Source organism: Myotis nattereri, assembly GCF_964212035.1.
Source record: "Myotis nattereri genome assembly, chromosome: 2".
Lineage (NCBI taxonomy): Eukaryota > Metazoa > Chordata > Mammalia > Chiroptera > Vespertilionidae > Myotis > Myotis nattereri.
The window spans coordinates 115,349,500-115,365,489 of record NC_138076.1 but is presented as its reverse complement, the minus strand read 5'-3'; the positions used below and the strand labels follow the sequence as shown (position 1 = coordinate 115,365,489).

The 15,990-nt window shown below is 43.8% G+C and overlaps 1 protein-coding gene and 1 pseudogene across 3 annotated transcripts in view; one reads left to right on the top strand and one right to left on the bottom strand.

Annotated features, from left to right (window-relative positions):
* MTUS2 (microtubule associated scaffold protein 2) overlaps positions 1–15,990 on the top strand; it is a 503,374-nt gene that overhangs the window by 40,287 nt on the left and 447,097 nt on the right. The window lies entirely within an intron of this gene.
* Positions 1–15,990, bottom strand: part of LOC308513827 (cyclin-Y-like protein 1) — a 118,827-nt pseudogene that overhangs the window by 101,941 nt on the left and 896 nt on the right. Inside the window, exons 2-3 of the transcript in view lie at positions 12,997–13,188; positions 9,683–9,844 (exon numbers count right to left, since the gene is read on the bottom strand). The product of the transcript in view is annotated as a cyclin-Y-like protein 1 (transcript). The remainder of the gene's footprint in view (positions 1–9,682; positions 9,845–12,996; positions 13,189–15,990) is intronic.

Below are 15,990 nucleotides of genomic sequence, written 5' to 3'. Positions count from 1 at the left end.
TGCTCACGTAACTCCTAAAAGAATTTTGAAAAATCACATATACCCTTACATTTTAAAAAGTTAGCATCGAAAAGTTTCATGATAGTTTAAAAAGTTGCAAAGCAATCCCTAGGTTATTATACATATTGATATTTTAAAGTAAAACCGGTTACATCACTTTTCAATTTAGCCAACAGAATAAAAATCCCATGTTATTTGATAGCCTTGCAGGGAGAGGTTAAGCAGTGGGAGGAGCCAGAGTTCACTCTCCCGGCCCCTTGGACTCCAGCAGCACCTGAGTCCTGTGGTGGCTCCAGCTTTTCTGGATGGGCTCACGGTGGATCTGGCTTCCTCCTGGGGATGCTGGTCCTGTGGCTCTGGTCATACACCTCTTCCTCTGTTCCTTCAGTGCAGGGCGGGTGGTGTGTGACCTATTCCCCCCATCACTTCCCTCTGTGGCAGATACTTAACATGGATTTGGTTTTCCAGGTGAGATTCTGACTGACATTCAGTATTTATTAAAATGCCAACATTCGGAAAGGTCCCATTGTCACTGGAAATGTTTAAATCAGTGCACCATAGAAGGAGCCAGGATGTGTGAGGGCTGTGCCTTTCTTTAAAAACTGGAAGGAGGGCAGCTGGGAGGAGGAAAGATGTTGCCAGGCAGAACAGTTTTGGGGAAAGTACAAATAAGAGATAAGGCGATATAAACTGATTCCCTTAAAGGAAGCACCTTACATGAAAGCCGTTGTGTGCTGCCTTGCGAAGTCAGGCAGGCACACTGGATGGAGCTGGCTCATGAGATGGGTCAGTGGATGACTGTCTATGTCCCTGGTGTCGGGAAATCTGCTATAGCTGCTAGAAGTTCTAGGGCTCAAACTCAGTCCAGCTACAGGAATGTGTGCTGGGTCTGACGCGTGCTGAAGCTGCAGCTCATAGCTCGCTGGACAGCACATTTCCAAGGCGGGCACTTGGCTGAGCCCTTGAGGAGCAGGTGTCCTGTAGGAAGCTGAGGGGTGAGGACCATCAGCTGGAGACATGGCTGCTGTTCTGCTCCATCAGCAGCCGTGCTGTTGGCACTGGTGTGCATCTGCTGCCAGCCTGGAGCTCTGCCACTCATCTGGGGAGATCTCTCTGACAAATTTGTTTACAGAACATCAACGTGTGCATTTATTGGCTGGCCAACTAATCTGAAAATAGGCCGAGGGTTTATAAAAGGATGACTTTCATTGGTCATAGAATAGAGTCCTTTCCCCAAAGAGGACTATTTAGCATCTGTGTTTGCTTTTTTGCTGTGATTTTAAGTTGCAAATATATCCTCAACTTTAATTCATATTAAAGTGGAATGACAGTAGAGTTTAAAACCACAAGCCCCAAACCAAAACAGACACTTATGCAGAGAGAGACCCCTGTCATTTACAGTGTGCCAACTGGGCTGGGCTGGGTATTGTGCCCAGTGCTCAGGTTTTCCAACATACTTAATTTTCATCATGAACTTACCAGGTGCATGTTGTTATTGAGTCCATTTTATTGATGGGGAAGCTGAGACTCATGTAAGTTGGTTGTCCAGATGCACACAAGTAATAAGAGGCATGGCTGGAATGGAACCAGGCATTCTGGTTCCAGAACACAACTTCTTAGCCATCAAATCAAAACAGCTGAACATATTAGCCACTAACTCTCTAAGGTGTTGATGTTTCCTGAAGGGCCTGGCTTACCTGGGAGGGAGGACCTTGGTGTTGAGTGTATCGAGACAAGGTTAAATTTAATTTAGAGCAATGAATACTGCTTCACAGAGCCCCCCTGGTGTGGAATTGGTGGTTTCTTCTTACAGGGGTGTTGCAGCAACTGAGAATATTTGGGAAGATAACTCTGAGAGATAAAAGCAAGCCCTCTTAAACTTAGAAATTTGAATTTCCAACTAAAAATTATTTTTAAAAAATCTGAAAGATTGAAGTCATGCAGTCCATGAGGTTTCTGGGGCATTACAGATCAGTGATCAGTTTTTAGGCAGATGTAACACAGGGAATGGAGGTGCCAACCAGGTAAGAACAAAACTTGTAAAGATACCAAACGGGTGGAGCAGGGTGGCCAGGATGCAAGCAGGCTTTAAACTAATACCAGGGGCAGCAAGGGCCAGGGACAGGCTGCCTTCGGGAAAAGGGGGACCCAGTAATCGTTTGGGAAGTCAAACTACAGAACTTTTCCAGTTTTTTAATAAATAAAGAATGAATGAGAATAGGTTAGATGTACCACATCTTCTTTATCCAGTCACCTATCGATGGGCACTTAAGTTGCTTCCATATCTTGGCTGTTGTAGAAAGGATATTATGGTAAGTGGTGTAAGTCAGACAGAAAAAGACAAATTCCATTGCCAGAGAGGATGGGGTTAGGGAGCTGGGGATTAAGAAGTACAAATTAGTAGTTACAAAGTAGTCACAGGGATGTAAAGGATAGGGAATATAGTCAATAGCATTGTAATAGCTATGTAATTAGAAATTTTAGAAAAATTTAAAAAGAAAATAAATTATATGTAGTCTTCTGAAAGCAATGAGCAAGCTTGTTAACAGTGTTTTGATGGCGGGTATGTATGTGAGAAAGTATTTAGGGAATGAGAATATAAAGAAATCAAGGCTAGGGGAGATGCCTACTTCAGTTCAGGTTTGCTAAGTTGTGCACCTTACAGTTTCACTGTGGTATTTTCAGTGTTTGTAGTCATCATCCATCCATCTGTCTTTTCCATAAATACCTCTGAGGACAGGGTGGATGGGGACGAGCTCAGTCAGAGGTTGCACTTTGCTGGACGAGAAGGTGGGAAAGCTAGAGTTGAAGCTAGATCTTCAGATTCCATCTCTAGTGCTCCTTCCCCAAACTGAGCTCCATTCAGGTGGGGGAGGTGATGGGAGAAGGTGGGAGAAGGTAAAGACAGCTACATGTGGAGGTGAGTAACCAGGAAGCAAAGGGCTCTAAACGAATGGCAAGAGGCAGCAAGTACAAAGCATCAGGCCTTTTTTTGAGGAAGAGGAAAGGAGAGATAATTATATGTGATTTTTTAAAATGTGTCTTTTATGGAGCCTTCATCAGGCCCAGGGGCAGAGCTGAGCCCTGCGCAGCCATCGCATTTGCCTTCACACTAATGCTCTGGATTAGGTGTCGCTGCCTCCACCTTGCAGAAGGAGAAGCTGAGCCCAGTGGGGTTGGCCCCCAGGCTGTCCTGATTCGGTTGTCAGTGCTGCAAGAGTTAGGCCTGGCCCTGAGGTTTGTGCCCTGCGGGTGGCGTTGTCCCAGGTTGGATGTCTGCAGACAGTCCCCACAGTTGTCTGGCCTGGCTGGATGCTTCAGAGACATAATGCACAAAGGACTGTAAGGACCGCTTGGGGACCTCATCCCTTCAGCATAGTCACTTCTGTGGGAAAATCATGTCTCTAGCCCCCGTTGTAAGCCGGGCCTGTCTGGGTGATGCTCAGTTTGTAGGACTGGAGTTCTTTGGTATATGCTGGCTTCTGGAGGCCCTATGCGTGTGCCAGTTACCAGGGTTCTAAACTATAGGGATTAAGGTTTTTAGGAGTTAGCGGCCCTCGATGTAATGTGCAGTACAAGCAGCTACTATTAAACTTAACTACTGAGGTGAAACTTTATTAATATAAAACATAATGAATTTTTAAAGGCATGAGTAATCGTCCTGTAATTGATGCTAAGGAAGACTATTTAAGGAGCTTCATGGCGAAACATCACACGCAGAGGAAAGGTGTAGCGTGGGAAATGTGTGTGTTGCTTCTTGGAAAATGCTTTTGTGGGATGATCAGGATCCAAGGAAACGCCTGCTGATCCGGTGGGGGAGGGGCACAGCCTTTCTGGGAGCAGGTTCTCCTTGAGCTCCCCGAGTATGGGGTTTCATTTCGGAATCAGTCATACTGATCAGTAACCTTCATTCTGTCTACGTTTGTTGACAAACCTTGAGCATGAGGGGAGAGTTGGGAGGAGAAGTTTGATTTGCACTTGGTTGAGGTCAGTTAGACAGAGTGGTAGAGATCTTGGACAAGGTGAGTTAGAGCTTGCTTCAGCGCTCTTTGCTGTGGTCTCCGCCACCTGTAAGGACAGCTTCCATTTGACAGACAGCTGGCCCTGGAACAACATGGGTGTGAACTGTGCGGGTCCACTTTTACAGGGATTTTTTCAATAAATACTACAAATGCATTTTTCTTATGGTTTTCTTAATGACATTTTCTTTTCTCTGGTTGATTTTATTTTAAGAACACAGTATGTAATACATGTAACATACAAAATATGTGTGAATCAGCTGTTTATGTTATTGGTAAGGCTTCTGGTCAATAGTGCACTATTAGTAGCTAAGTTTTTGGAGAGTCAGAAATTATATGCAGATTTTCTACTGCACAGGGGTGGGATAGGGGTCTGTGTCCCTAACCCCCATAAAGGATCAACTCTATAATAAAAATATTTCTGTCTTGTGCAAATACTCTTATTCTTTCCAGGTAACTCTTCTCATTTTCTGTGAAAAGAAGCAAACAGCTTGTTTGTTGGAGGCGAAATGAGCAGCATTTTTCCTAGTCACCCCTTTGCCAGCTTTTGGCAGGTATCAGGGAATTTGATTTTCTTCTTCCTGAAAGGTTAGTGTCTGAAGAGATGTGAACAGAGAACACCTGGCGATTCCTGGGCCATCATTTGTGCTGAGAGGCTAGAGCAAGAGATTTGGAACCGGAACCTTGGTTTTGACACTTTCAGACACACCGTGCGAAACCAGGGGGAAGCACGGTATAATTATGAGAGCGTGGGGAATCTGACCGGGGCCGGCTGTCTTTTCTGGGTCCGAAGGAGAAGCAAGCAGGGAGTGCTTGTGTGCTGCCCACTCCAGCTTAAACTGGTACGTGTGCCTCAGCTCGGAGTCCATGTTTGGAGCCTGTCTGTTCCCTCTCTCTCGCTCTCCTCTGTGTGCTGGATTCTGGAGAAATGAGGACAAGTCAGTCTTGTCCTGCTGAGAGTCACTGAGCGCACATGTGAAACCTCAGCCTGTGCGTGCTCAGTCTTTGCAAATGTTGTCACACACGGGAGGGGTGTGACAGTGATTCAGTGTGTGCATCTCACCTTTTGTGTTGTGCCTGTTGTAGCTCTGGCTGGACAGCTGTAGCTTGGCCTGATAAAAGGAGTCCTCCTCCCCAGTGGCAGGCAGATGGTTCCTTGGCAGTTCTGTCCGTAACAAATGATGTTCTTATCAAGCAACCAGTCTATTGGGGAATCTTATCAGGCTCAGAGAACCAGCTGACAGAAGTGGTTGAACCTTTGTCACTCAGGGTCGGAGCCAATCAGGGGCGGTGCTCCTTGCTGAGTGTTGCCCTTACAGGGGCCGTTACCCTGGTGCCATGGCATAAACAGAGAAAGTGGTCCCCTGGCCTTAGGATGGTATATAAAATGGGGAGAAATGTGGTGGAGTGGCGTGCATTTATACTTTTAAAATGTGTGTGTAAGATAATATAGGTGCATTGCCTGTTTAATAAGTGATCGCCAGAATTGTGTTAGAGAATTAACTGCAGGTAGCCTGCACGTTCATGTAAGCTGTATGACATACTGTTCTACGTGTGGTTGGGAGGCTGTGAGGCTGGACAGGCCTGATGTGGATACAGCCAGTCACTTATTAGCTTTGTGCAGGCATCTGGCTTTTTTGAGCCTGTTTCTTTTACTCTAAAATCTTGACAATAGTCAGCCCTACGGTTGCTTTGAAATGAAATAGAATGAGTGTGTGTGAATGTGTGTGTGTGAATAAATTTTTAAATACCTGGCACTAAATAAGCAACCAGTAAGCAATAGTTGCTGTTATATTAAAATATGATCTTGGGCAGTACTCTTCACAATCAGGAGTCTAGGATCTTCCTTCTGTGCTGTGTTTGCTGGGCCTGGAACAGTATCTGGCCTCTGATGGGCACTGAGTCAGTTTGGAGACATTAGGAGGCCAGTGTTCTCCGTGCTCAGTGACCTGAGCAATGCATGTGTGGGAGGGAATGGCTGTAGAGGTTTGAATGGTGTCACCATTGGGAACACTTGATGGGAATGGTGCCTATGCCTGGTTTTCTTGATCCTGTTCGCAGAGATTCCCAGACAGCGCCCCACAGGTTCTCCCCCGAGATCTGTGCTGCCCACCTCTTTCCCATATACCCCCTCCCAAGCGTATGTGGGAAAGAAACCCTTGTTATTTTCATTCTTAACCTAGGGGGGAGAGGCTAACACTTTACAAATATCTTCATCAGAAACAGACGCTGGTCACAGAGCTGGGAACAGATAGAGCTAAAGTTCAGGCGCAGGGGGTTGGGAACCAGACTCCGGTTCATGCTCCATGCAACACCATCTGTCCGCATGCTTCTTCCCATGAGGGGCTTGAGCCAGTCTGAAGACTCGCCCAGTGACAGACGAGGCTGAGGAAGACAGAGCTGAGAAGTTTAGAATATTCACTCTTACAAAAATTAGCATGTTAAAAAATCCTTCTTGCCTGTGATAACTCTGGTCTCCAGGGAAACAGGATTATAATGCAATGCCAGAGGCAGCAGACAAAATCCGCATGCAGGCAGGCTGCTAAATTTAATGCAATGTTAACTGAGAAATAGGAGTAAAAATTTTATATACGAATTTTATATAAATGTCTTCAGCTAAACATGTTATGGGTGATGAAGAATATGTAATAATAGATATTTCCTATGAGAGTGATGGTGCTAACATTATTTATTTTATAATTTCAAACAGTATATATTTAAGGAATTATCACTAAGGGTGATTAAAGAGAAGAAAGTGGAAAACATGCAAACATGTAGTCATATGTGGTCTTGTCCTCTGTTCTCAGACCTTCTGGAGCTGTAGGAGAGAGCTTTGACAGCAAAGCCTCAGCTTTGTGATGGTAGTTAAATCAGAGCCCCAAGCTCTTCACATTCAATATCTTTTCTGCGTTCCCCCTTTTTCCAGCTCTATTGTCATCCCCGTAGAATTGGCTTCGTTGACTCCCAAGAGCTGATCTACAGGCTATGTTGTCCCACAGACACATAGCTGATTCCTTTCCAAAATTCACGCCCTGTTCTGACTCACCCGTTTCAGGTCAGCCCCAACCGTCCCACTCAGTTACAATCTGTTGATCTGAGGCGCACACATCACCCTGGAAAACTGGGGAGATTGACACAAATCATGATATAGCCCAGCGGTCACCTCCCTGAGCCGTTACACGGAAACCATCATTAAGGCGGTTGTGTGCCTAACCTGGCAGGCATCTAACATAGCCCGAGGTTCAGGGACTTTGACCTTAGGCAGGAGAGGTTAGTATTAATGCTGCCCACTTCTGCTCCGGGCTGTGGCGCTTCCTATCCCTTGCACACCTGTCTCCCTCTGTGTTGGCTTGTAGTAGCCCTTCCAGGGGGAAAAGAGAACTCATATAGCAGAAGAAGAATGTTTCACAGGTGCCACAGCAGTTTTAGGTTCGGCTGAAAACAAATGTGTTTAATACAAAGTTGATTTCCAGCCTCTAGCCCTCAGGCAGTCCCTTCTCTGGAGGTCAGAAGTCACTAATTACACCCTCACGACTCTGGTTTTTGTCTTCTGCCACTTTGCCCACTTTTGACAAGCTATGAAGGTGAATCTATTTAGGTGAATTTCTAACTGTCCCCTCTCCCCCCATTGCATATTCACAAAAGCAGGAAGCTCTCCTGTTAACAGATGCCAATTATGAGCTCACCATTGTTAACTACATAGTAATCATTGCAAGTATTTTATAAGGTCCATGCCGCATGGAAGGCAAGTGGGATAATATTCTACACTATTTTATCGGGATGGCGAGGTTACCTGATTTTAGATTTTAGGTTATCAAATTCACCCATATAGATGAAAACTGGAGCCATGATCATGTCTAGATGGGAGAGCTCTGGCTGTGCTTCAAGACTCAGCACAAGTGCTTGGCACCTGTAGCAATTGAGCTTCCCAGGTTTCTTGGCTCCACACAGGCTGTTCAGGATGTGCAGCTGCTGTAACTTATCACTGCTGCTGCCCTTATCACTGCTAACTGGGTCCCACTCAGCATGTGGGTAGTTCAGTGGACCTGAAAGGCTGAGAGATGGATATAGGCCAGGGTTGGGCAAACTTTTTGACTCGAGGGCCACAATGGGTTCTTAAACTAGACCGGAGGGCCGGAACAAAAGCATGGATGGAATGTTTGTATGAAGTAATATAAATTCAAAGTTAACATCATTACATAAAAGGGTATGGTCTTTTTTTTTTTTTTTTTAGTTTTATTCATTTCAAATGGGCCGAATCCGGCCTGCGGGCCGTAGTTTGCCCACGGCTGATATAGGCACAGGAGGTACTTGAAGATACTCAGGTGTTTGAGATACTGACTTCATTTATTCAGTATATCTTTACTGAGTTCCTATTATTGTCATTGCTGAGCTTATGCTTCTTTCCCAATATCTTGGACCTAGCTATGAGCAGGCCAACATAATTAGTAAAAAGGGGATTAATTAACCTTTGGAACTATACTCAGTCCTCATGTGGTCTATTTTAAAGCCACTGTGCAGTGTTCCCAGGAAGTGCCCTGGACTCCAGCTGGCTGTCTTGCCAATGAACACTGTTGATTACCAAGAAGCCCAAGTTAGATTGTGGGTGGCTTAGTTCAGTTAATCTCCACCACTGGAAACCACATTTGAAGTTTCTGTTGCTTTTTAACTTTTTATCAAGAATGGTAGCCATTTGATTTGGTATTCCACTTCAGAATAGTATAATGGAATAGGGCTTAATGTTCTGTTGGGTTCATTTTTATTAGAATTTATCCTTTGAATAAGTAAAAGCCAAACTGCCTGGTGGAGTGTTCCATGAAAAAAATGGAAAGAAATAGTAAGCCTTTATTGTGTCCTCAGAACAACACAGAATGACTAGAGTGCCAACCATCACAGCAGAGTCTTCAGTAGAGAAAATGACACGAAAAGGTGTTTAATTCTCTTTAAAATAGCTCCTAAAAAGAAAACCCATTGTTTCCTGTAATGATGTGTGTAGGAGGATAGGAATTGGAGGGACTAGAACACTCTAGGGCAGTGATTTTCAACCTTCCTAATGCCACGACCCTTTAATACAGTTCCTCATGTTGTGGTGACCCCCAATTTCATTGTTACAAATTGAACATAATTAAAGCTTAGTGATTAATCACAAAAACAATATGTAATTATATATGTGTTTTCCGATGGTCTTAGGCGACCTCTGTGAAAGGGTCATTCGACCCCCGAAGGGGTCGCGACCCACAGGTTGAGAACCGCTGCTCTAGGGGATCAGTAAATTTTTTTTAAAATATATTTTTATTGATTTCAGAGAGAGGAAGGTAGAGAGAGAGAGAGAGCAACATTAATGATGACAGAATCATTGACCAGCTGCCTCCTGCATGTCCCTCACTGGGGATCAAGCCTGTAACCCAGGCTGTGTGCCCTGACTAGGAATTGAATCATGACCTCCTGTTTCACAGGTCAATGCTCAACCACTGAGTCACACTTGCCGGGCCTCAGTAAAATATTTTGAGCCAAAATAAACCTGAGAGCTCTGGGCATTATTTTAGCGTATTGTCTGTTTGAGGTGGCAGTATTGATTATGACCTATATGTCTCAGTAGTTAAAAAATGAATAAACATTGAGGAGGACAATTCCAGTATGGAGATATGTCAAAATGAGCATACCATGTAGACTCCTTGGAGGAGTTCGGGGTGATAGAAGAGAGGTGGGAAAGCTTTTTGGGGGTTCAACTCATGTTTTAGGACCTGCATCATGGAATCTTGAATCCAGTTTCCTAGAATAAAGCTCAGACTCTTCTGTAATTTATAATCCAGCTTTTGGGTTACCTGCAAAGAATCAGGGATTTTTGTTCTCAGTCTTATGTAAAAAACATAATAAAAAACCCCAAACAAACAAAACAACAGCAAAAACTCCAAGTTGGCAAACGGCTATTCTCAGCCATTTGTGCTTCCAAATGACTTTATGATTCCTACTAGAGTCCCAGTGCACAAAATCTGTGCACTTGGGGGCGGGGGGGGGGGGGTGGTGTCCCTCAGCCCAGCCTGCACCCTCTCCAATCTGGGACCCCTCGGGAGATGTCCAACTGCCGGGATCATGTGTCCCTGTGGGATCGGGCCTAAACCGGCAGTTGGACATCCCTCTCACAATCTGGGACTTCTGGCTCCCAACCACTCACCTGTCTGCCTGCCTGATTACCCCTAACTGCTTCTGCCTGCCAGCCTGATCACCCCCTAAACACTCCCCTGCTGGCTCAGCTGCCTCCAACTGCCCTCCCCAGCCAGCCTAGTCGCCCCTAACTGCCCTCCCCTGCTGGCCTGGTCCCCCTCAACTACCCTCTCCTACTGGCCTGGTGGCCCCTAACTGCCCTCCCTTGCTGGCCTGGTTGCCCCCAACTGCCCTCCCCTGCTGGCCTGGTCACCCCCAACTGCCTTCCCCTGCTGGCCTAATTGCCCACAACTTCCCTTTCCTGCGGCCATCTTGTGGCTGTGAGCACCGCCATCTTTGAGGGCAGGGCAGTCAATTAGCATATTCCCTCCTTATTGGCTGTGGGCACTGCCATCTTTGTGGCAGTGTGAGGGTCAATTAGCATATTCCCTCTTTATTAGATAAGATGTTAGTGCCTGATAATGGAGGCTGAGTTTAGTTATGCAGATTGTTTTAGCACCAAGTATGCACCTTTTAAACGAGGAAGAAAATACAACTTGTGCTGTGTAACATGCAGGGTTTTGGCTGATGCTGGAATCCTTGTACCATGGGATGGATTATGGCATTTCTAAGATATTCTACCTAAAATTAGCCTATTGATTGGGCAGGCGCAGAAAGAGCAGTGCCCTGGGGAACAGTGGGTTTCCCCATGGTGACAATTGAGGGAGGACAGGGTGCACTGGAGTGACGCTCCTGGATGCTCAGCTGCTGCTGCATTTTGTAATTGCTTCTCTCATGATTTCCTTGATGAAGGAGCCAAACGGTTTTCTTAAAAAGAAAACTAGAAACAAACTGTCTGAGGCTATTGAAAAACTTTGCATAGCATTTGAATTCCTACTTATCTTCATTTCAAAAGCTAATATATTATTTTAAGGGTTTCTTACTTATCTTTAAAAGGCCAAAGTGAGAGGAGGGGGTGTCCAGGATGGTGTGTTTAATTTTTCATGAAGAGTGCATTTTAGTGCTTCCCCAGTGAGGTTCTGGTGCGAATTAGCGAGATGTTTGCTATCTGCACAGAGCACATGTGTGCACTTCGCTCTGCGTCTGCCCCAGACGGTGGCTGTTCCTGGTGCTCTTTACTGCACTGCCTCCTTGCTTTGACCCTGTTTGAGCTGAATGTTAATTTACCCAGAGCTGACCTTCAGCTGTGTGACTTTCTTTTCTTCGGATGAAATTCAGATGATTGGAGCATCATTTTCCAGAAATTCAAATAGTTGGTAAGCACAGATGATTATAAATGTGTGTAGAAGAGGGTGTGATAGGAACAAAGAGCTGTGTGTGCCTCCTGCTTTCTGGCATGTGGTGATTTATGGGTTTTATTCTTGATTCCTGTGGCATTTACACTTCTTGACTGCTCACAACTAGGGGTTAGAAATAGCCTGTGTTAAAATACCAAAATGACTGATTCTTGGTTTACAGTTAGGTTTCAAAAATTTAATCATCTTATTTTAAAGATGTTTTTATATAAAAATCAGAGAATGGTTGCAAAGAATGGTTTTTAGAGAAAGTATATAGAATTTTCATTTTCACTCCTAATAGTTTTAATTTAGTTTTAATTTTTGGTTGACAACTGGACAGGTTTCTCTGGTAGTAACCAATACAAGGATGATAGAAGGATTATTGGATGTCCCTTTGTATATATCTTGTGTGCCTACATTTTAAAGTTGCTCTATCCTCCAAAAACATAATAATTGAAGATATTGAAATTGTGATATTAATTTTAAAATACAGGTAAAGTTTCTTTAAAATATTTTTTTTCATTGGCTGCAAAGAGAGGGAGAGAGAGAGAAACATCAATGATGAGAGAGAATCATCAACGGGCCGCCTCCTGCACGCTTCCTACTGGGGACTCAGCCTGCAACCAGGCATGTGCCCTGACCAGGAATTGAATTGCAACCTCCCGTTTCATGGGTTCACGCTCAACCCCTGAGCCACACCAGCCGGGCAAATGTAGGTAAAGCTTTTAAGGACAGTAATAGGATCATGAAGGAATCAAATGCATCTTACACCTGCTACTCAAGCAAATGGGAAGTTCCATAACTACTCTCTTAAGTCCCTGCAAACTCATGAAAACAGAAGTCAAATCTTAAATTGTACCTCTGTGCTGCAGTGGTAGATGGTAGGTGGAGGAGGGTGAGTGATGGTGAACGAGTGTGTGCCGGTCTAATCTTGTGCAAGACAGTTGCCAAAAATTTAGCTTCTAGGGGAACTTTGCTCTATATTAAGCAAATACTCCCCTCTTTGTTACTCCTAAATAAAACTGGCTCGTGGCTTGAACTCTTTGGGGTTTATAATCAAAGCTCTCTTTTCTTCTCACTTCTCCCCTCATATTGATTTAATATAAATTTTAAAATTTAAGAAAAAATGATAAACAAACGGAGGAAGATCGTACTAACCAATAATGCAGAGGGAAAGTTCTGGGCCTGCTAATAGTGCCAGGGGCTTCTGGGGAAGGAGGAAAGGGATTCAAGGTCTCGTCACTGATTTTCTCTCCTTCCTGTCAAACATCACTTTGTATTGCTTACAAATATCCAATGGGAGGAAAAATTAAAGCTTTTCACACCAGAGGACACACATTGTATTTAAGCTCTGTTGTCACCCTTAATCAGTATGTAGGGGTTTCCTTCTATATTAAGATGAAGAACATTGGACGCTCCTGTGTCAGGCAGAGAATGAGACGTCTTCTTGTACCCCGACTGTGATCCCAGCGGTGTGACTCTGTTCGGCTGTCATGAGGATGCAGGCAGCTCTCGCACCTGCGTCCCATGCTTACTGTTTTGTCACAGTGACGGTTGCAGCCTCTTTTCTTTCTTCTGAAATACTGGTACAAGGACCCAGGGGAGTGACTGCAAGTGCCAGGCCTTTTGTGCACAGCTGTCATTGCCAAGATCTGAGTTGTTTGCTCAGACTCCAGGGTCCGTGTGGTTTGAAGTCCTTGGATATTATGATCCTTTGAAGGAAATCCCTAAAAGACCAACACAAATAATTAGACAACTGCATAATTTTTGTACCTGCTTCTAAGAAATTCAGAGCATCTTCTGTTCATGTTATTCATTTTTATCAGCTTCAACAGGGATGAAGGGATTGCAGGATTGCTTTAAAGAAAAAGTGGCAGGAAATGGATGTCAGAAAAACAGCATTTTCTCCCACATTAACAGCCTAGTGAGGTTTGGAACTGCACGTTAGCCTACTTTGTGAAAATTCACTCTGTGGTATACTAATGTGTAGTTTATTATCTTCCAATAGCGCTGTCCTGTGTGATAAATTCATCTCTCTTTTTTTGCCTTGGATCCTACATTTCTGCAGTGGTTTACTCTCACCCAGAGTCATCAGAGGTAAATACTGGTGGTGGTCTGTTCGTTTATGCAGGAGTTCTAGTAAGCTCATCTCTCATCTTTCCAGTTAGACCTGTAGGGGGAAGAGTGGGTGACTCATCACAGTGTTATACTGCTGGTCCCGGTGCCATTTCCCCAGGGTATTTCTTCTGCTCAGTTTGCTTCTGCTCGTATTTCTCCTGCTGGACTTTCATCCACTAGCAGGACTCAGGTCTTAGGGAAGACTTGGTCTAGATCAGTGCATCCTTAGCTTTTTGGATTATAGGGATAGTCCTTAGAAAAATATTTCAAATTTTAATTTTGCCAACCAAGTAAGTTAAGAAATGCACAGTCATCACCCACCACCGTATTGTCATTCTCTCTTTGTGTTTGTTGCCTGTAGAGAGTGAATAAAAGAAGGATGTTTTAACTCCAGAGAAGTAGGAAAGCTATGTTAACATAAAAAAAACCCAAAACATTGAAAACTGTAAAAAAATTTTGTGAGTTTATTTGAGCCAAACTGTTGACATATGCTGGAAGCAGAACCTCAAGGAATTGAGATAATGCTCCGGAGAATGGTGGGTTACATTTGTAATGCCGGACGTTGGGTGACATTTAACGCCGGTGGGTCTTGATCTGGCATGTAGAAGGGTTCTGGAATCTGGAGAAGGCTGTGCGTAGATTAAATAGGAGTCCAGAGACGAAGCATAATTTTGAAAGGCATTTGGGGGCCAGAGGAGCCTAGTTTAAAGAAAACTAAGATCTCCTCATCTCAGGACCCCATGCTTTTTATAAACACAGTTTTCCTGAGGTGAGGCAGAGATATACACTTCAAAGGGTCAGGGTTTCCTATACAGAAGTCCATTGTCAGAATGGGGGAATTAGCCTAGGGCTGTTCAGGTGTTTGGTCAGTAGAAGGCAATAACATGTAAATTAAGATGCCCTGAGCTGTCTGGCAGAAAACAATCAATTTAATGTATCCTATTCAGGTTTGGGGAAATGCCATCAGCCATTCCCAGATTCAGCCCTGCTGTCATGCTGGAATTGGCTTCTGGCACATTTCTATTTATACATTGCAATCAAAGGAGGGACTTAGAGGGGTTACATGAAATCCATTGGTGATAGATTTAGGAGGTGGGATAAAGCAAAGTGTGTGTGTGTGGGGGGGAGGTAGGGGGCAGAAACCCCTGGGATTGGATAAAAAGTAAAATGATGGACACATAGGTAGGGGAGTGCAGGAACAATTAACTTGATAATGAAGGAATTTGTGGTATCTGTCCTAGCGCCCAGCACATTTGGTTGTGCCCCAGGGGCTCCAAAAAAAGGGAAGTTACAAGTTACCCAGACATTTCAAGGGTATGTTATCATAGATGCATAAAGACAGATATGCTCAGTGAAGGTAAAGGTTGACCTTGTCAGTGAAGATACTGGCCTAGGACATAACTGCCCACCATCACTGCTTTTAGTTAAAGTTTAATTTCAGATCATTCTTTGTGGTGACTTTAGGTCTCTGAGTTTGCAAGACTGCCATGCAGGCCTCCCCTGAGCTTGTCAGGTCAGCATGTGGCCCCTTTTGTCCACAGCTATGATCTCAGACTGTCAGTCCTTTGGAGATAGAATAAGTCCAGCCTTATAAAAAGTTCACTATATGTCATTAAAAAACCTTCACCATGAGTCGGTTGATAACTTTATTTCAGAACAGAGTTTGGGAAGCATTTGGCTGGGTGCTTTCCAGGACTTTTCCCAGACCCCCACTCCATGACGTGTATGTACAGGATGCTCTTGGTTTCCCATTAGCTCTGGGTACAAGCAAAAAGGTGAAGGCCTTCAGACAGAAGTAGTAACTAGGAAAATTATCAGACCTTCTCTTTCAAAGCCTCCCACTGTAATGTTTACACAGGGTTATTTGATCATCTGCAAATCTGTTGCAAAAGGAAGGAATATTTAGAGCTATTGAAGAGCTCTTCAGAATCTTGACTCTGTCTTTAACTCCTGCCCCAGTTGGACTTAACTCTCTTAACTTTCTCTGGTTTGTAAATTCTCAAAGCTAATTAATTAAAGCCAACTTCCAATGTTTAACTGGATAGCTCATTGTTCAAATGACTTCACATTGGCATTGATCATAGGGCCCTTTCAAAGCTATTAAATTCTAATTCATATTAACTGGTTCTTAACGTAATTTAACAATGGCTGGACTTTAATTGGTCCATTTATAAGTTAATTTTCATTGTGAAGGGAAGACATATCATTTCAGTGATATTCATAGGGTTTTGTTAAAAATAAGTAGTATAACAAAAAACTAAGGGAGTACATCCCTTTATATTAAGTCTGTTTTCTGTGCGATACAGAAACAGTTTTGGTTATCATCAAATGTTTGAATTACTTTAAAATGTTTACTCTTGGGTGATACAGACTCTGATTTCTTTATACACATTAGTAAAAAGGTATGTGGG